Here is a 21,494-nt window from a genome sequence, read left to right as displayed (position 1 = left end):
TTAAATACAGATTTTGAAACTCCTTAAGTGTATTGTTAGTTAGGTCCACAGATAATATCTTTAGTACACATTGGGCTTAAGTTAGCACAAGCAATAAAAACTTGCAAATGAGAAATTGGAAAACAGTTAGAAATTTAGGTGGATATGTGATTATATTTCTTTTGAACTTAGTTTATAGATTACTTTTAACAAAAAGCCCATGTAAACAGAGCTCAGGATGGAGTTGTTGCAGTAGACATATTACAGTTGGTTCTTTAAGCTAAAGCTTAATAAATATGATTTGTGAAAGTCAACACTTCTGCTAATCTTTCCATACAATGTCAAAACCCAAAATGCAAACATCTATTAATCACTGAAGCAAATGGAAAAAGATGTGGCTTCATGCATTAGCAGTTAGGTCCATAAGTAATTTCTTTAGTACAGTATGATCTTTAGTTAGTAAAGGTAACAAAACTTGCAAATAAGATATTGTTCAGGAATCCTAAAATACCAAGGCACTGTAACTGGATTATTAGCAGATGTCATTATTGCCTTGAACAATTCACAATCATGCATTATTAATATTTTCCTTTTTTTTTGAATAATTAGAAAAACAACAAAAAGATAAATATATGCAATTGAGTATTTTTGGCCTGTCAATAAGGATGTTCTTTGAACACATTAACTAAATTAAATGTTCTTTATGTTGATAAGATTAACTCTGATTTTACATATCCAATATATTTTATACTTCCCATCTTTATACATGTCAACAATAACCATGGAAATACAAATCATAATTTTTTGAAGATAATATGACAATTTAAAAGAAAGCTACCTAAAGTTTTTGTTATTGCTCATTTACTCTAACTTATCAGACCCACACCTCTGCAGTGTTTTTATGCCATGTATACCAGCTGTTCCTATGGTTGTGGTGGTGGATCTTCATTATTAAAACATTTGCAAGAGTTCCAGTTATTCCTTTTCAAAATGATTTTTAGCTTTCATGCCATTTCCCACTACTTGAAGTTTTCAGAGTGTTGTTTTCTTTCATCATTGAAGATGGTTTGATTCCATGGAAACAGTTAGTGTTTTAACATATTTGTGAAAATTATTTCACATCCACCCTCTTGCCAGCCATTCAGGTGAGCAGGGGGTGGTCAGAGGGTCATTTGGAGGTGATTTAAAGGAGTTGATCAAGCAGCACTCGCCCTCTTGGAGTATGAGATCTTAGCAGAATGCTCCCTGAACTAATTCATCCCTCTGATTATTATCCACTGCTGGTTGTCCAGGTTGGCAGTGATGAGATTGACAAGACGGGTTCCAGGGTAATTAAAAAGGACTTCAAGGATCTGTGTTAATTGGCTGATGGCACAGGGGTGCAGGTGCTGTTCTGCTCAGCTCCTTTGGTAGCAGGGATGAATGATGAAAGGAACAGGGAAACAAACACATGTTATCAATAAGTGACTTAAGGGCTGGTGCCATCTGTGGAATTTTGGTTTCTTTGATCATAGGGCAATTTTTAGGGTATTAGCCCTGCTAGAGTTGAATGGGCTTCATCTGTCTAGGAAAGACAGAAGTATTCTAGCCTATGTGTTGCAGGACTGATTGAGAGGACTTTAAACTAAGTTTGAAGTGGGAAGGGGGTGAAACCAGGCTCTCCAGAGATGAGTTGAAAACAAATGTATTTGCTCAAAAGTCTGTATGTGGTCTAAACTGGTATCACACTAGGCAAGTCCATAAAAATTGATTTAAGGACAACTAATTTTGCCTCTAGTGCAACCACCAGCGTTTTATTTTCTTAACTTGTTTTGGGACACTGTATTTACAAAATATGACAGAATTGAATACATACAGGCTAAAATAAATAAAAGAAAGCTCAAAGAAGTAGTACTAACAAATGAAATTTGGAATGCTGTATACAGACATAGAGTATAATAGAAAAAAAATTATTTACAGACCAAGCACAATTTTACAGAATTCTTAAGGTGTTCTTTTTAACAATACTGTAAGAGTAATTTTTGTTGATTCAATTAGTTACTGATGACACAACTTTTTCTATTTCTCGTTATCATCACAGTGAAGAATTGGCCTTTGCATCTCTTACAAAGCCATCAGTCAAGCATGCATTTCACTTGTGAGCCATAGAGTAGTTTTGGAATTGTTAATGTCTCATGAAATGTCAGTATGATGAATTGTCATTTGAAAGATGTCAACTTTAGAAAGACACAAAATTGTAGTGTATATTGTACAACAGTATTTGCATAATTTTTTGCAATCAAACAGTACTTTAAATTCAAGCATTAAAAACATGGAGCAAAAAAAATTTAAGGCTTATTAAAGCTGGAATGGATTCTATGAGAATATCTGAAATATTGTAATTAGTTTTACATAGTTATTGCAAACACATAAGCTATATGTTTCAGATTATTCTTGACTCTGCAATATCTCCTATGGCTGAAAGTTTCAATATTAATTACGGGCCAGTTCATTAATTATATATATAGGATTTCTCAGTGACAGACAAAATTCATTCTCGTCATTCTTTAACTAGGAATGAGCTTGCAGTGAAAAAGGTTGGAGTCTCAGCAGCAGAAATCATGCCCAGTCCAGTTAATTGGATCAGGAAGACATTATGTGTTCAGTGGTCACAAAGGAGGAAATTAAAATTCCCGGGTTTTTCTATGCTCAATGATCTGTGACTACTGGGCAGCTGGAAGAGTTCTAATATATCTAAGCCCACTTACTGAAAATCTGTCTGACAACACAGATTTCCACACCCTCAATAGAGCAGGAAACCTTAACCAGCAATTTAAAGTAAAGCAATTTAAAGTAAAATGTGGACAATGACATGATGGGATTCAACAATAGAGGCCTAATAGATTGTTTTTACATTATATAGATATAAACTGTAGAATTTACCTGTACAGCATGCCTCAGTGAAGGATTTCTGCCAAGCCATGATGAGGGGAAAACAAATTCTATTAATACAGGCTGGAGAAATATTGAGTAAACTAAAAGGAGAAATATTGAGTAAACAAAAAAGATATTTAGCTTGCTTATTTTGGTCTATGGTCATCAAGTTACAAACATCCCCTTGGCAATATAGATTTTCCCACAAAGAATCCATCTAAAGATCCTCCATATATTTTATTCCCTTGTAATTGTCAAAGACTGGGTCTTGTGTTCGAAGTGATGATTTTGAATCCTCCAATGAGGCAGTCCATATAATATTTAAAGATATGTAGCTGACATAATGAAAGAGCAAACCAGTAGAGAAGGAAGACTACATACATTTTTTTCAACCAGAAGTTTTATCAATAACTTGAGATTAAGCCTTCTCTTCCAATTAAAACAAACATACAAGCAAGCAAAGTCTAATAAGACAAACGTAGTTTCAAATATTTGAACTTAGTGCCAGACCAATGCTTTTCCCCAGCCTCAAAATCATTCTTCAAAATTGCTGAATAATTTAGGAAACACTGCACACTGTAGTGTTAATGACACAGGCATCTACATATCTTTGGTTATAACTGAATAGCAACTTATTGTCTTACTTGTTGATCTCAATTCCCTTTTCAGTAAAATTCATGGAATGGCTTCACTTTTTTGGTGCCCTAATTGGTTCATGTGTCTGCCTCTAAAATTAACTTTTTTGTCATTAATTAGGCAATTGCAATAGCAACTGTGAAACTGTGTTACAAAGTATTTTATTTTCTTCTATTTCCAGCTGGAGTGTTTTGGAACATTAAAGCAGCATATTTAGGAGGCATGTTTTCCCTTGTCAGAAACACTGATCCCTCTTAAAATACAATCCAAGAGATTTTTTCACTTTAATTTTTTCCTACCAGAAATAGTTCTTCGAAGAGTTAAAGAGAAAATGTGTGATTTCATTGCATGGGGGTGAGAGGGAATGTTTACAGAATGAGTATAGAGTATAATATAAACTTTTCACTTCAACTTTCTACAAGAAAATTATTAAAACCTTCAGTGGCTAAATATATATTAAGACCCTACAGATGTTCTAAAACCTGTTTTATTAAAATTATTATGAAACTATTTATATGCCTAACAGTCCAAGCCACTTTATGATACCAACCATATTACTTTATTAACAATTTCTGAAACATACCTGATATTTTAAATTAAAAAAATCTGAAGAATTAAATAATAATGCAGAGGTAATAATATAATTGACATTCTGATGATAGATTTTTTTTTATTTTGGAATATTTACAGATCTTTAATAAGATAACTTTTAGCAAATTACATGTTAGGCAGCAGAAAAAAGAAAAAAATTTTTTAAAATTTAATTATTAATTACATTGCTTCACCACCCATACCAATACAATAAATTCAACATAGTTTTTATGAAAATATTTTGTATGTGAAATATTTTCTTAAAGTTGTACTTTTGACTATATATCAACCTTGTTATGAATTTATATGTGCCAAGTCTTTTGTTGCCTACAAGGCTGCAGCCTCCAGAGGGCTATTATCATACACGGTCACAGAAATGAAGAGATTTTTCACAAAGTATTTTCTCCACAGTACTATATTACATTGTTTAACATAACTATGTCACCTACTTGACTCAGCAATAAAAATGTTAAAAATATCCTACTCTGTATAATTTCTCATTCTATTTCTTACCACAGAAAGAATGAGCTTTCTCTGAAGGTATAAGTGAAATACACCTAAAACCACAAAGCCTAGTTCTAAATTTAAAGATACAGAAGTTTCAGGGTTTCTGCATTCTTGGTTCTGTGTCATTCTTCAGTGTATAAATTCCATTGTTTTGATGTGCTATAGATCATGTCAATATTAAAAGCATAAATATATGTGACTATTCCTCTAATATCTAAACTTTATTGAAATATTTAGTTAAGCATGAAAATTTTATTTAAAAGGCACTCTAAACACTGCACTTCTAAGTATCTCTTCTTAATTCCTGTTTTTTTGTTAAATTAGTCAGCAAAAGAAAGCAGATAGAGCTATTGGTAGTTTCTTAAAATACTTGTAATACAGCATAATTCAAAACCCCTGATCTTTCATCATAGTGGTACCCAGTTAGGTTCTAGTAACAATATTGGGAATTTTAACTTTAAATAATCTCATTGATTATAAATGCATACTAGAAAAAAAAGATTAGCATAAGATGAAGTCTGCACCCCACTATGCAAAATTTTCAAAAAATTTCATCAGAATAGATTATAAGGATAAAATCAAAAGGCTAAGGAATTTTTAAACAAATGAGTAACACTGAATACATCTGAGAAAAAGGCATTCCTTGTAGGATGTTTTGTTTGTATTGTACCCACTGACCACTTAATACAAAATTAAGACTAAGTCCAGGATGATTGGACTTTTGTTTACAGATGAAAGTAATCTTTGCTGGATAAAAGTGTGTGAACCTCTTTGCTCTTCAGCTTTGCCCAACTTGTATTTCTGCTATACTGACACATATTCTCAGGTATGAAAACTGAGATATTGGGAAAGCACTAAGTATTCCTTATGTTATCCTCAGCAAAAGGCAAGAGAGAATCCTGTCAAAATCTGCTTCTTTCCAGTGTGTATAACTGAGTCAAACAAAAAGAACTTATGCCTTCGAAAAGACCCTGTTCCACCAAAGCAAAGAGGCATAAATTTCCTGCCTTCACTGGCATGGGGGGAACTGACTCCACATCCATTGCCTGACCTCTCTGAAATACACTTGTTAAGAAAAAAATAACCCCCTGAATCTTATTTATGACCGATACTGTATACCTGACAGAATCTGAATTTAGTCTCCAAAGTCAATACATATTTTGCAGAAAAATGGAATCAGACAACTAAAAAAATATAGCATTTCCATTTTGAGCCCTGGGTAACTCCTAAGCAGGGCAGTAAGAATTCCATTTAAAAGTAGCAAGGAAAGGAAAGAAATACATACAGCTTGCAGCTTAAAAGAGTCAATGCAATATGCCATGTTTTCCCCATATTTCCTTTAGTTCTGATGCAGAACCTAAGGCTTTAGTGGATAACATTTTCATGGAATTTCAATGCAATATGTGTGTTATTTGAATAGTTCCAGATGGAAGGGACCCACAGTGATGATTTAGTCTACGTACCTGACCACTACAGCACTGACCAAAATTTCAAGAATGGTATAATGGCATTGTGCAGAATGACATTGGAGTGAAATGCAGCATTAGAAGTTATAGTTGCTTTATTGTACACACCTTCAAGCCATATGCAAAACAGGGAAAAAAAAAAACTGAAACACATAGGGAATGTTATATTTTTCATATTAAAAATGGAAAAAAGCTTAGCTATTTTAGAGAGCCATGTCACAATTTATAGCCTTGGGACTTATGTTACAGGAGGTTCTACATATTCTTCTATCCAATCTTGGATACAGCACTAAATCAAACTTTGATCAGTGTTTTATTTTTAAAGTTATTATAAATTTTTTAATCATTCAGTGGTCTAAATTATGACAAGCAATGAATGCAAAAATTAATCAAAAAATAATAATTCTTTGAATGCTTGTTCTCAATTTTAGGTTTAGGATTCTTAAAAATATAACTGCATGTGGTATCATTGCTTGATCTGGAGGCCATTAAATTATGATTTTCCCAATTGTCTGGGTTGTGTAAAATTAAGAAACATTCCTCATGCATATTAAGAATGTTGAATATTTATTATAACTGCCATAGAAGACCATATAGAAGACAGTCAAGGCCAGTATCAAAGAACATGCATTTTTGTATCAAGTACACTGCTGAACTAATTTTAAATTCACAGTATTTGTTACACTATAGTAAGTGTGCTGATGTCTTTCTTGAGCTTTATGCTTGACACCAAGTAGCTGTGTGAGAATATAGGAACAAAGTACAATAAAGTGGTTTCTAAAACAAAGAATAAAAGGGGAATGGAATGAAAAATGACATTTGCTTTTACTGTAAACAATCTTTATTCAACTTCTGCATTAATCGACGGTGTTATAGCACAACCAAGAAAATCTTAGAGAGGAGGTTCTCAGAGAAATGATTGTCATGGGATGGGTTTCTGAGCTTTACTAGAATATCATTTAGCTCTATAGACTTCTCTTAATGGTAATTCAATTTTGCTTTGCTAGAAACAAATCTCAGTTATTAAGCTTATGCAGTACTTGTATAGCACTTAGAAAACCTCTGTAACAACAATCAAAGACCTAGTCTATAAGAGGAGAAAGAGGATAAAACAGAAAACATAAATCTGTCATAAATTGGTTGCAATACAGAATAAATAGTGATAAATTTTATTCTTACTTTTTGAACTGAGACAAAATGCAATTTCATCCAGCTACAGAAAATCATTGGAGCTGTAACAAGTAAATTGCTACCCATATAAATCACTAAGAGTGTATAAGTATTCAATTAAAAATGTACAATATAACTTTTTAAAACTGACCAGCAGTGACTGTGCTTTCTTACCCTGTTTTATATATAAAAGCCATAAAAAAGAATGAATGTCTTATATTTAAGAACATAGTAAAATTAATTAGTGAATATAGATTTTTTATTCTGATATGTTGCTATGCAGTAGCAATTCAGTAAAAGAGGATACTAGTGATATGATAGGATACTCTGCCCCTCCATCTCCATCTTTTTCTGGCTACATATACAGTAAAATCATAGGAAATGTATGTTTTATACGGGGAGATAAATTGATGAGTTGCCTAGCAACAATATCTGTGTCATTTTCCCTTCAGTATATAGTATGTATCTGTGTCTAGAATGCTATTTATCTTCATTAAACCTCAGCAATTTAGGTTGTCAAGCATCTGGTGACCATTAGGTATCTGATAACCATATATTTTGGGGTCAATCAGATGCATTTTCAAGCAAAATAAAAAGAGCATAAATCCACTATCCTATATTTCCAAATGATGGCACCATTAAAACTGGAGTATTGACTCCCACTTCATTGGTCCCGGTTCTTATTGATATCCATTCAGAAGCTGTGAGAACACATTCAGAAAGTGAAGACCAAGCCTTTACAAACAATTTTCCTTATAACAGTGACATTGTCCTAACTATCTGCCTTATCATAGCAGCTTCTCTTGCATTTCAGGTAAAATTATTAAGATACTTTTTTTCATTGTATCACCAAGTCTGACAAACTCATTAAAGTCACTAAATGCAGATCTGGATCACTATTTACACAATTTCACTTATTTGAAAAAAGAAACCAATTAACAATATATTAAAAAAAAATACCAAAACACAGCTCCCCCCAAAAAACCCAAACACCCACACACCAAAAATACCCCCCACACCAAAAAAACTGAAAACTTCAAATCCCATAAAACAGCAAAAACAAAACCCTCTATGTATGTCTATATGTCCATATTGAAACATATGTATGTATACCAATATATCTATGGATATGTATACATGCACATATATATCTGCATATGTACATAAATCCCATTGACATTTCTGCTTCAAAACTGTGTTGCAGCTTCAGTAAAGATATTAGGAACTATGGCACAGTCATCTTAAAACAATTTATTATTCTCCAGAAAAAAACTCCAAACCATAGGTAAGATTTCTGAGGTGATGTACAGTACAGTGACTCCCATATTTATACGATTTAATTAAATTCTTACATAAATGTTTACATTTTGAGGTGTTTCTTATGCTTTCACCACTTATATCTAGCTTACAAAACCTTAGTACGTCAGATTCTTAAGAAGCAGTGAATACTTAAGAACTAGGACATATGTCAAAGGATATTGAGAAATATTAAGAGATTTAGACCTTCTTGGATGGGGAGGGAATAAACAGTTTATTGTAATTTAACTTGACTCTTTTATCCCTATTGAATATAATTCTGACAAATGAGAAAATCTGAATAAAAATTTCATAACCATTTAAATTCTACTGACATATATGTGAAAATTACTTATGTCACAACAGGTGAAATGGAAACTGTAAGTTCTGTTCTTTAAAATGACCTCATCTTACTTATAAATACTATGCTAATTGAATTTATTGAACAACATGGCTGTGTGTTTACATTAAATATATGTATTTAATGTATATGTATACATATGTGTATGTATCTGTGCATATATACACACATACATATTTAAATTAATCTCATATTTAAGCAAATGGAAATTTAATGTATGGATTTCCTTTATTCTAGTGATTCATATTTTCTTTCATGACTAGCGAGAATCATTATGCTGATCTGGTAATACAGCACTGTGACCAAATGCTGAACTTCTTTTATTATTATTATCCAGTTGGTATCTTAGACAAGCAATTGATGAATTTTATTAACAATGCCAGGATTGTGGTAGGATTAGCCAAATGGATTTTTACTGCATCTTTCATTGCTGGGATTTTTTTTTCCATGAATTATTTGGAAATAAATATCAGAGTATTTTTCCAAATCCTTAAAATGAAAACTTAAAAAAAACCCCCAACAACCCAACAAACAAACAGCAGCTAATCAGATTACACAGTAACTGTTGTTCTTAAGAAGATTATGATTCAAATTCCTGATCGAATATGCAAATAGAATATAGAATTTTGATTTTATAACTTTATATTGTCCTGAATATTAGAAGACTATTCCTTGATGTTAAAATTGATTGTCTTTAGAAATTCCTTGGTATTGACCTGTGACAGGGTAAGAAAGAGCTTTAACCAATACACACGTTTTGTAGTATGAAAATGTCAAATCTGAGTTTTGCATTACTATGACTTCTAACTTTGATTTTAAAGCATATTCAAGTTGCAAAGCAGAGAGAGATTTACAGTTTTCATTTGGAAATGGGATTATAGAAAATTAAAAGAGGTATATAAAAAATCTATACTGTTTATAATAAACAGTGTGCAACACAATTTAGAAAGCTAGAGTATTTGTCAAGTAATGGCTGGCATAATTTTAGTAGGGAAATAAGTAATATTAACAAAATAGCATATTAATTTTGTCCTGATGTCTCTTTAGTTCACAATTTTGTTTTAGGCAATAACTGTGAATCATATATATATTGATTATTGACTGCAGTACTGCTGAATATAGTATATTCAGTGACTTGAGTAACATGTTTTATTGATAAGAATATTTAATTGCGCATGCTAAGGAATATTTGCGGACTGAGACTGATCAACATCTGTTTAGTTTTACTCCTTTGCCTCAAAACTAATAAATCAAAACAATTTTTTTCTTAAACTCTATGTATATGTTTTTTCTTGAGCTCCAATTTTATAGAAACCCTTGTGTTCTCACCCATGTGTGACTATAACCTCTGATCCATGAGACACTGAGTGCAATATCCGTGACTGTACGTACATATCTAGCAACATCTTAAATGCCTTGCCTGGTCTGAATTTCATTAGTTATTCCTGAAGAAGAAAAATCTTCTCTGGATATCATGTGTCCAGCCCAACATGAATATCTGTTATAATTGAAGGTCCTTAAAACAGTGTCTAAAATATTACGCTTGAGTCCCTCAATTTTTTTGTTAACAAATGTTCTATAACTTTTTGTATTATTAGAAATTTAATGTTAAGGAGGAAAATATTATTTATTACATTTTTCAGCTAAGGAATTAGAGAAGATAAATCCTAAAACTACAGTTTGCTGCAGGATTTATGATTATTTCTGCCTTTCATTTCACATGAGCTAAGTGAATATAGTTTGGCTGCCATTTTTGTTGCCATTACTCTACAAAAACTAAGCTGTACCCCTGGTATCCTACTTTTTCATACTTGGGGTACCATAGAAAGAGGATTTCAGCATGTTATCCAGTGGGATGTTGCGTTTGATCAACAGAGGTATGATGGGATGAATAAGACCAAGATTATAAGAAATAACAGGATCCAGATGTATATAAGTGTCCTTTCCTTCTCCCAGACCCAGCAATGAGTTAACATGGTTAGCTGAACTATAATTCTTATGGTAGCTGTTGATGTTAAAAAGAAATAAAACAAAGCAAGCCCTGGAGCTGTTCCTAAGCAAAGATTTGAAATTGGGGCATGTCAACAAGAAAAATCATTGTATAGTAACTTAAGATATGAATTTCAAAATGGCTTACTCAGGGACATTTTGCAACTCTTAATACAAAATTAATTTGAGATAATTTGAGAGAGTATTGAATAAAAATATCTCAAACAGTGAGGAAAATTTCAAGCAGAAGTCTTGGATTCAGAAGGGTCACACAAAATCTGGGTGAGACTGGGAAGGGGTTCATTAAGTTAGCCTATGGTTGACATATGTGAAGGCAAAAAGGCACAAAGGGACTGTAGGCAGAAAACTGAAATTGTTAGGTCTGATCTTTTGGCGTCCAGAAGGAACTAGCTTCTTAATGGGATATATGGAAATACCTATAGAAAGAGAGAAAAATGGTGCTTCTTTTGTTTTTCAAGTAAGGTAAGTAATGAGAAATGTCAGTGTTTGAATAACAGATTGAAATACTACCGGACTATATGTCTGTTTGGTATGATTACTGAGAAAGCAATAATAAACTGTGGAGAGGTTGTAAAACAGGAGCAATTACTAGGTGGATGGTCATGGGGTCATCAGCTGTTAATAAAGAGACAGGTGCAACTGTCTCCTCTGCTGAACAAAAAATTATTTTCCTTTTGTGGCTTTGTGTTGAGCACTACTGTAAGAGGTGGAAGTCAAAAGGGCAGATGGGTAATCTGGAATTCAGTAAAAAAAGGCTGTAAAATAATGTTATAGGTGAAAGCATCTGCTTCATTGAGGTTTTCTGATAATCATGGGCTTTTTCAATGCAAAAGGGAGTAATAAGTAAATGGGGCAGTGTTAAATAAGAACACAGGGAGACATAAACATTTTAGACGGCAGGGGACAACAGAAATAATGGCAGTCGAAAAGTGTACAGTTAGTTATTGGTAGACCTTTACAAAATCACAGGCAGAGCTTTAGAGAAGGCCACGTGGTCTTTGCAACTGATAAGAAAGGGAAAATAAGATGAACTTGTGATTTTAGGAATTTTTAGGAGGTCTGAGAAGCTCTGCCAAGTTTTTAAGTGAATACTTAAGTGAAAGAGATCAGGGATATAAAAGGTGCCCATTACATATAAAACACTGCATGCTGGTACATTTCTCTGACCAAGTCCTGCATCTGATCTCTCTTCCCTTCTGAAATCCTTTCTTAACTCTCTTTTCACATAATCTTATATATTCTGTGCAAGTACTTGAGTACTGCAAAGACTAGTGCCAGCTACTGGTGATGTTAGTGTGAGTTGATTTGGTGTCACACCAGGATGTAGGCACCCCAGGGGTGTCAACTGCCAGAGGTAGGAGGTGTCTCAGTGGCAGCAGCTGAACTGGATGAGGGTTTTGACAATCTGCTAGAGGAGAGACAAAATACATGCCCCACAAAAACATCTGTTGGGAGGGGCTGGCTTGACTGGGATGAGTGAGTGCCTCAGCACTGACTGTAAAATTGCAACTGCAGCTCGCAGTCCCTGTGCCTGGTGCTGGCTGTTGAAGTGGAAAAGTCTCTTGCATTCTCTAAATTGATATATTGTGCAGTTTGGTAGCAAACCACAAGCAGGATGAGCTGGGAGTAGGTCCAGGCATGAGTATCAGGTAGGCAGTAGACCTGTCTGTGTAAACCTGCCTTTAGGTGAGTCCTGAGAGTGCATGTGCATGTTCAGGAAACTTCCCTGCCTAGCTGTCCAGGAGCCACTCTGGCTCCACATGAGCTGGGACCGAGGCCCTTTTTTCATCTGCACCCCTCTCACTCACACAGCCACACCAGATTTCCTCACCAGCTTGGCACCGGCTTTCCATAGCAGATATCTCAGATATCTCAGATATCTTGATCCTTAAAAGACTTCAATGTTGGTGCAATAGCTAAATACAAAATAAAAGCCTGAGCTGGTGCCTCTGAGAAGAGACCCCAAACAAAGGAGCATCTGGGGGCTGCCAGCTCCATGTCTCTGAGTGTCCTCTGACTTTTTCTATCAATTGTCATCTTCCACCCTGAGAATTGTTTTCAATAACTGGAAGACTTTCCAAAGTTGTTATTATGTGTTATTTCTCTAAGATGTATGCAATAATTCTATGCCATATTATGATAATGATCTACACTGAGTTTTTTAGGAGTGATTGATTAATAAATCTTTCAGGAGATTTAGCCTTATGCTTGACAGTACACTTGATGCAGTTGTTAATGAATCAATAAGGCAAAGTCTCATGTGTCTTAATTCCAATTAAAATGTTGAAACTATGTGAGATGAAGCTGATGTCTAGATAGATAATTATATTTAATCATATGTGTCTACATTCATAAATAAATCCACATCATTCTAGTTGGTTGTGTGAAATGTGCTATTTTCTCTTCATTTCCAGTAAGCTTTGAGGTTTAAGAATTTCTTGCCTTCCATCTGAAATTTGAATACAGAATACAAAAAGTTTCTTATACAGAAATAAAACTAACAAAATTTGCCTGTAAGTACTTAACAACATTTGCAGTTTTTAAGAAAATGTGCTGGTGATGTACAGAAATACATCCATAATCTGTGAATTATCTGCACATATTTTCTCTTAATACCTGTGATTCCTGTTTAGATAATTTTTGAAGATTTTGAAAAATTGTTTATAATACAGACAAATCTGTATATTTCATCAGCTTGGCTGAAACCCTACAAGTAAATTTGACTGGGATTGGATGTCCATAAATCTTTTCTGTATACGCTAATTTTGCAGAATAAATTTGATGAGTGTGAAAAGACTTTTGATGTTTCTGTAAAGTACAGCCAATTCAATATGAAAATGTTACATTTTCACAATTTTCAGGAGTATAAAGGAAGCTATATTCTATTTTAGGCTTCAAAAGTTAGACATTAGGGAACTATATACTCTGTTAGAAAGCAGATGTGCTTTGTAGGCAGGCAATAATCTTGCCCTGTGAAGAGAAGTAGCTTCCTTTGCAAAACAGTTTGAAGACCAAACACTCTACCCTCACTCTGTTGACTACTGCGAGTCTAGGTACCTAATATTCCCACAGGGCATGCCTGGAGTTAATTAGTGAGAAAGATTAAGCACAAGAGTCTGTCTAAAGTGGTAGTTAACCCCAGGCTGAAAAGCAGGCATTTCCTTGGTTGGAAAGCAAAAGTCATTCTCAAAAAAGTGAATATCTCATAAAATTATTTCAAAGCACCTACTCTGTAGTTAATTTCTGTAGCTAGTTCTGCTTCTATCTCTCAATTTTCTGGCAGTTTTGGGGAAGAACAAAAAAAATATTATATTTTTGTTTATTTATTTTTTACTTAAATAAAATTAATGTGTTTTAAATATTGACATTAAATAATTTCACTTCCCCTCCTTCATGCAACTGGATAACATTATTTGCTCAGTAGAATTTTTAAAATTATATCCCTCTTTGGCCGTTGGAAATTTGAACGGAAAAGATAGTACTGAAAATAGACAGGTGATGCATATGATATATCACCTGCATATGATCCTTCTTTTATAAAAATTCCCTGCATTTTGCAGCTAAGGAATAAATAAAATATTTCTTAGATTCAGAAAAATCATATTTTGCTTCAAAATTTACCATGGTATGGAGAACTCTTTTCCTAACATATAGACTAGGCATATTGTTATTACTTAAGTAATAAAAAAGGGTTTGTCAAGAAGTAATTAACTGAAATTGCAATAATAAGACTTTCTAAAGATTCTCAGAGATGCATCAGAAAGCACAAAACACTACTATTGTTCCCATCAGGACACTAAGATTTGTCGTAAACACTGTGTTCCAAGTAAAAACAGATTTTTACACTTATTGGTGGTGAAGTAAGACACCTGTGGATCCATCTTTGATCAATGTTACATTTTTAAATTACATTAAATTTCTGTTAGATTTCACAACTAATAAAAGAAGGGATCATTAGAAATTATAAGGGATAATGGAGACAGTGATAAAAAACCATGTTCTGCTTTCTGCTTCTGGTCAGAATGCATAACACCGTGCCTGATTGTGTTGTCTTCTAAAACTCATTTTAGACAATTGCCTGTGTATTATTGCACATGTTCAAAACACTTTTCATTGCAAAATATTTTTCAAATGTATATAAAGTGGAATGCTGATTATTGCTGAATCCAATTCTAAAAAGCAGCAATTTCTGCAACAAAATATAAAATATACTGCATTAACCAAATATCTACAGGTAACCAAGAAGGCTGAAATCCACACCTGAAGTGTAAAGAGTAGATTTATTCCATAACTACATTGGCAGAATGGGGACACATACACTGCTGAGTTAACCCAAACTTAGCAGGGGCAAAAAGTGCAAGCACCGTGCCCAGCCTCACATTAAAAAAAAAGTCCTGACACAGGCACAACCCTTCACAAGGCTGTGTTTTACAATCTCCAAACTTCTCATCTCTCCTCCTCCCTTTCAAGGAGGGCCAAGCCTATGGGAAGAATGTTTATAAGTCGTTAACAGCACCCTGTTATCTGACTTGAGAGACTTCCATTTCTTTTCAGCAGATAAAAAATAACCCAAAGCAAATGCATATATGTGAAATTTTCCCCACTGGGTATTTTTAGCTTCTCCCAGGTACAAGGTTGGTATTTCAGCACAAAAAATTCTAAAACCAGCTCAATTTTCTTTCTTTTTGCCAATTTTCCATTTTTAACCATTTTCTTCCCACATATACTTAACTGTTGGGCAGAGGAGAAGAAGAGAAAGTTTTCAGAAAGAAACTGAAGTAAAGTAACCTCACAACTTTAAATAGCCAATGCATGAATTTTCAAGATAAAATTTCTCGAAAGAACTATGGGAATGGCATTCAAAAAGCCACACTGTCTTTATTATTTATGAAATTTCTCCTAGTTTTTAATAAGAATGTATATATCTGCTTGTGGTCTTGTTTTGTTGAGGTCAGAAAATTTAATTTACTGTCAAAGAGTGGTATGTCTCTACTTCAATAGATAACTGCCTAATTTTTTTTCAGGAAAAGGAAAATGTCTCACATTCAGCAAACTACATATTTTTCTGAAATGCTATAAAACATACAGAAGTGGGCTTTTTTCATTCTGAATTGCTAAAAAAAACTCTGTCTGTAGTTCTACAGATTCTAGGTTTATAGCTTTGTGGTTCTGATTTTGCTAACTGGTATTTTTTAAAATTACTATCCTGGTAGATTTCTTGTTTGGTTGATAGAAAGTGGAAAGAAAAGGTAAGGAAAGAAAAACAGTAATTTTTTCTTCATATGTAAGCAGCTCATAATGCAAATTCATAAATAATATGCCGTTGACATAAAACTGAATAGTAGCAAAAGTAGAGAGTAGGGAGAATCGGAAGAGTAGGAAATATATCTCATTATGTGGATGTTAGGTTTTTTTAAAGTTACTGCATTTTTTGTTTCAGTTTTTCCACTTTCCTATCTGATTAATCACTTATTTTTTTCTTTAATGTATTTGAGATCATTTATGTCCTGTTGCATTCATCGCATTCTGAACTTAAATTATCTAGTTCTATGGTATCTGATAAGACATTAAGATCTCCTGATTTCGAATATTCTTTGTGCTCTCCAAGTTTCATGAGTTTGAGCCATTGTCTCTTGACACTATTTGAATACAGCATGGAAGTTCCATGCTCTTCAAAGATGAACAGAGTCCACACTTTCCCTAGGGACAGCCCTACAACAGGAATGCAGGGAAAAGTTATGTTGATGAGAATGGTTGTCTAGCACTAGTTCTAGTTTTCCCCACATTTATATTTGACAGAAGATCAATCTTCATTAGCATTTTAGCTTGGAGCAGTAATGCACTTCTGAAACAACCCTTCTGAATTTTCTCATTTATTGTGCTTGGTTTTGACTGCCAAGTCAAAGCCAGATTACTTTCAGAGTAAAATCAACTAGAAAACCCACTTCAGCAGAACACTCTGTTTTTTCATGTAGTGCAGACAGGAGCATCCAAAATTACTGGGATTGTGCAGCTTACATCAGTGCTTACAAAGCACCCATACAAAAAGAAACTTTCAAACCACTGAGAAACATCATCATATTTGAAATGCTCTATATTAAGCTAAAACTAATTTGTCAGTCACCAGCCCTCTGGTTTTACAGCCCATTCCCTTGCTGTTTACAGAGGTTTTTTTCTTATAATGATGTAATTTCCTGTCTTGATGTAATTTCCTGTCCTTGCTTTTTCTTTGGCTAATCTATCTTGTAACTGAATTCCTTTAGGGTTTTTTTGTATTCCTTTTTCCTTGCTTCTTTCTTTGCCAGCTTCTCTCTGTTGGGTTTACCAAAGGTTCAAGTGTAGGTTTTTTTCTGTAGTTGTGAGAAAGTGTTTCATACGTGTCCAGCCTGTGGGCTGATGTCCTGACCCAGCTCCAGTCCATCATTTGGGGAGAATTAAGTTACTTCAGGGTTTTGTGTGATGCTGGTTCTCCTCACCATGTCAGATCCTTACCCTTTCTGTGGAGCTGCCCAGTCCTGGGGCTCAGGATGCTCCAGCACCTGCTGATGCCCTGTTCCTGGCTGGGGAAGCATCTCTGGCTCTGGGTGCCAGAACCTGCCCTATTGCCTGCCATGTGTTCTCTCCTCTTCCCCCAGCCCAGGGAGACCTGTTGGCCCTTGTGAAACTTTGGTGTGGATTGCACTAGTTCAGATGCTCAGATTAACTATAATGCCATGTAACACAATTTAGCTGTCGGGTCTTCATTGCTTAGCCTGCTAATTCACTTGTAATCATCCCACTGCTTGTGAGAATAGACACTGTACCAGAACTGTGCTTTAAACCTTTAGGGAGACCCCATATAACCTCTATTTTGCTATTATTAAATAAGATCACTGCATAATCCTGAATGTTGGAGTGGGTACATATGAGTTACAACTTCCTGTGAGGTCACTGATATTAGTGAAACACTGCGGAGTTATCGATGGTTTTAATAAAGTCTTATTATTTAAAATAGTCAAGAAAAAATATTTTTTAGTTATTTGTTTGTTGGAGGACTGCATCAAAGAAGAGGATGCATTTTTTACGGATAATGCATCAAAAAAAAAGGCTGATTTTTTTTACAGATAGTTCAAGAAAGAGCTGTGCTAAGTATAGTTAACCTAATCACCCACTTTGAGATCTTCAGCCAGAAGTAATTTCTCTTGTCAGTTTAAGACTATCAGGTTTCTTGTAATTTGCTTAGACTGATTAGACCAATCTATCTTTGAATGATGATTTTTGTAAAAAGGACAGTGCATTTTTCTGCTCTACATCTTTCAAATTTTAACAATGAAATCAGAGGAGGAAGGCCTATATTTCTTCTACTTTCCTGTGTGAGAAATGCTATTCTTTAGTCATTCTTCCCAAACTTATATTCTGATGTGTAAGAGAAAAGTGATGTGACAATAAGCTGACTTTACAACTTTATCTGAAGATGAAATTTATTTCTTATAATGTAACAGCAGAATATAGTGCCTGGAAGACAGTAAAAGTTATTCATTTTACCTCTTTGCTGCTTTTTGTTTTGATTTCTTGAAATAGTCTTATCTATTTTTTGAACCTTGAAATTGAGATGTTTTAAATTTATATTAGAATTCACGTTAATGAGAAATCTAGTTATATATGTTTATACCCTCAAGACTACTTTCTGACCTCCTTTAGCACTTGCAAGAATTTACAAGATACTTACAACGGTATGAAAGAGAGAGGACAGTAATGTTTCTTATTGTGCACAAGTTTGTGCTATTGTTCTTGTTCCCTGAGACACATCATCATAACATTTAAATAACATCACTATAAAGCTTAAATTTTACCTGTTCTCAGAACCTTCTAGTCTGCTTGTCCATAAGGTTCAGATCTTTAAAAGTGAAATATGAACGGCTTTTCAGCTGATATTAAGAAAAGTTTCATGTCCTCTTGCAGATAGACACCACATGTATCATAACAAGAGTGTTCATCAACATGCAGACACAGATTATTATTTTGTGAAGTTTACTTAGCATGATGCTCTTGGCATCTCCCATATTTATCCATTAAAAAAAAATTAATCCAGCCCATTGGCTTTTCCCCCCAAATAAAGTACTTCTTACTACAGTATTTTTTCAACAACACAGACTCTAGTTCAGTTCCTTTTAACCCTAGAGTTATATTTTCAGGGATGTATTTGTTTCAGTTTCAGTTTTTATTTATGTTTTGCAGAAATAAAATTAGGTTTTTATTGCTTAGAAATAGATAAAACTTATTCCTAGTTAAGGAATTAAGTCCTAATAGGCAGAGGATTAGGTGACTTCCTGCAATACCTTAAATTCATCAAAGTCAGATTTCCTCTTGATTAATATATTGTTATACATGTTTCTTACAACCCTTATCCGAAATTCATTTTTAGCAGCTAGCGGAAATTGAAAAATAACTGTGATAATAGGTACTATTCATGTGTAAATTTACAAAACTGAATCTTTACGATTGATGGTATTGCCACAAATATAAATAAAGAATTGACAAATATAAAAAATTGTGGTTCCTCAAAAAAATTGCCAGAGCTTATGTATTTTATGACTCTGTCATCTTCAATTTATCCTAAAAATTGTACTAGACCAACTTCAAATAGGGTCAAAGTTTCACCACAAATAGGAGTTCTTCAGATAACTGAGTCTTATTTTTTATTGCAGCGTACTGGACATGTTAGAATCACTAGAGAATTGCCTCACTATATCTTATAATTTGTTGTCACTTTAATGATGATTTATTATTTAAGTCTTAATATGATCTAAATAATATTTCCTAATTATTTAAGTTTGAATTGATCCTCTTTTAGAGTATGTGTTAGCCATGCTTTAAGCATTAATCACGAAAGCATAATATTGTAATATTCAGACTATGCTTTTTTTAAAATTTCTTTTTAATTTTTTAATGAAAGAAACACTTTCTGTCCTTGAAACGACTGCTCTACAAACTGTAAATGCTTCTCTATGGCATAGTAGTGCTCAAATAGAAATTAAGTAATACATTCTAAGTTTTACAGGTTTAGGTATATTTTCCCTTCACTGGGTTTCATAAGGTTTACAGACATTTCATTTATTAGGTTTATAATTTTACTTTTTCTTTTGGTGGATATGCCAGAAGGATAATTCATTGTATCACTTATATAAGATATCAGAAATTGTAATCTTCAGGATGTGAAGAACAGTTCGCTAAGTCAGTCAGGGGATCAGGTTCCCTGCCAGCTTTCCTCTCTGCTGCCTTTTCCATCATGTTGTCTTTCCAAGAGAACCCTCCTTGATTCTCAGTTTTTTGCTTGGCATTGTTTCCATTTTGCTGAATACCTTTGGAAAAAATGTCTTGTCCATTGTTTTCTTGTAACCCAAAATTTAAAGGGAAATATTCAAGTTCTTGAGTCAGTGATAGTGCAAGCTCTCTGTTCTCCATGGACCACATAAAAGAGCAATTTAGGGCATATTAGCTTAATCCACATAAGTATGTAGTGGGGTCCAAAGAAATCACCATCAGACATCTCCAAAGCATGTGATAGGACTTACAGTGAGTGGGGTAATAGACTGCACATGAGGAAACTGTGTGCCATTCTGAGCCATGTTAATGATTACAGGAAAAGAAGAGGAATAGTACTCCCTTGCTTTTTTGCACATCCTGTTGAAATTAGTTACATACATACCTATATTTCTACATACACAAAGGTAGATAGAAAAACAGACGTAGCGCTATTCCCAGATACAGAAATGTATGTAATATAAAATATCTGCAGGAAAATATCCTGCTTTTATTAGTGTGGAATACTCCCAAAATATTTCTCAGCATTAAACTAAGGATCTTGCCTATATAATGTAACAAGGTGTGTTATGTGACATATATGGCAAAATAAAATCTATTTAAGGGATATATAAATATCTGTATTATATGTAAAAATGCTATCAAATATAAACATTTATAATCTATCCTTCTTTAAACACATTTTAGTCTACTCAGCATAAAATGTACACTGTGAAAATAGATTAATGAAGCTCAAGGGTAAGCAAGATACATGATGAATTTTTTCATTTTACAATATTGAAATATCTGAAATACATTTCCAGGAATTTCTGAACATGTATTATAATTGTGTTTTATTCAAGTATTTCATAGAAAGGACCAGCTCCACATAAAAAATAGAGAGGTGAAAAAAGTCTTGTAAGATATTGCAGATGAGATAAATGCACTGAAAGCAACAGGCATTTGTAAGAAGTTTTACAACTAGATAGGTCTAATCAATCTCCATAGTTCCATCAGTGATTGTAGAGTCTAAGGTACCTACATTTTTGATAAGCATTTTTTCAGCAAATTCTAACAGTAATAGTCACTCTGGTTAAACTGTTTCAAAAAACTTATATTTCTAAGAATACCATTTGGATTGTACAGATATTGAAGCATTACATATACAATTAAGGGAACAAATCTGACAGACAATGCAGTAGAAATCCATTCTTGCTAATAACTTTCAAGATAAATTAATTCAGTTTCTCTCTGCAAAATCAGCTATTTTGCCTGAAATAGCT

General features: G+C 33.7%; 1 protein-coding gene across 36 annotated transcripts in view; it reads left to right on the top strand.

Moving 5' to 3' along the window:
• Positions 1 to 21,494, top strand: part of MGAT4C (MGAT4 family member C) — a 325,269-nt gene that overhangs the window by 126,726 nt on the left and 177,049 nt on the right. The window lies entirely within an intron of this gene.

The sequence above is a fragment of the Taeniopygia guttata genome, chromosome 1A (genome assembly GCF_048771995.1).
Source record: "Taeniopygia guttata chromosome 1A, bTaeGut7.mat, whole genome shotgun sequence".
In the NCBI taxonomy this organism is placed as follows: domain Eukaryota; kingdom Metazoa; phylum Chordata; class Aves; order Passeriformes; family Estrildidae; genus Taeniopygia; species Taeniopygia guttata.
This window is presented reverse-complemented; position numbering and strand designations above follow the sequence as displayed.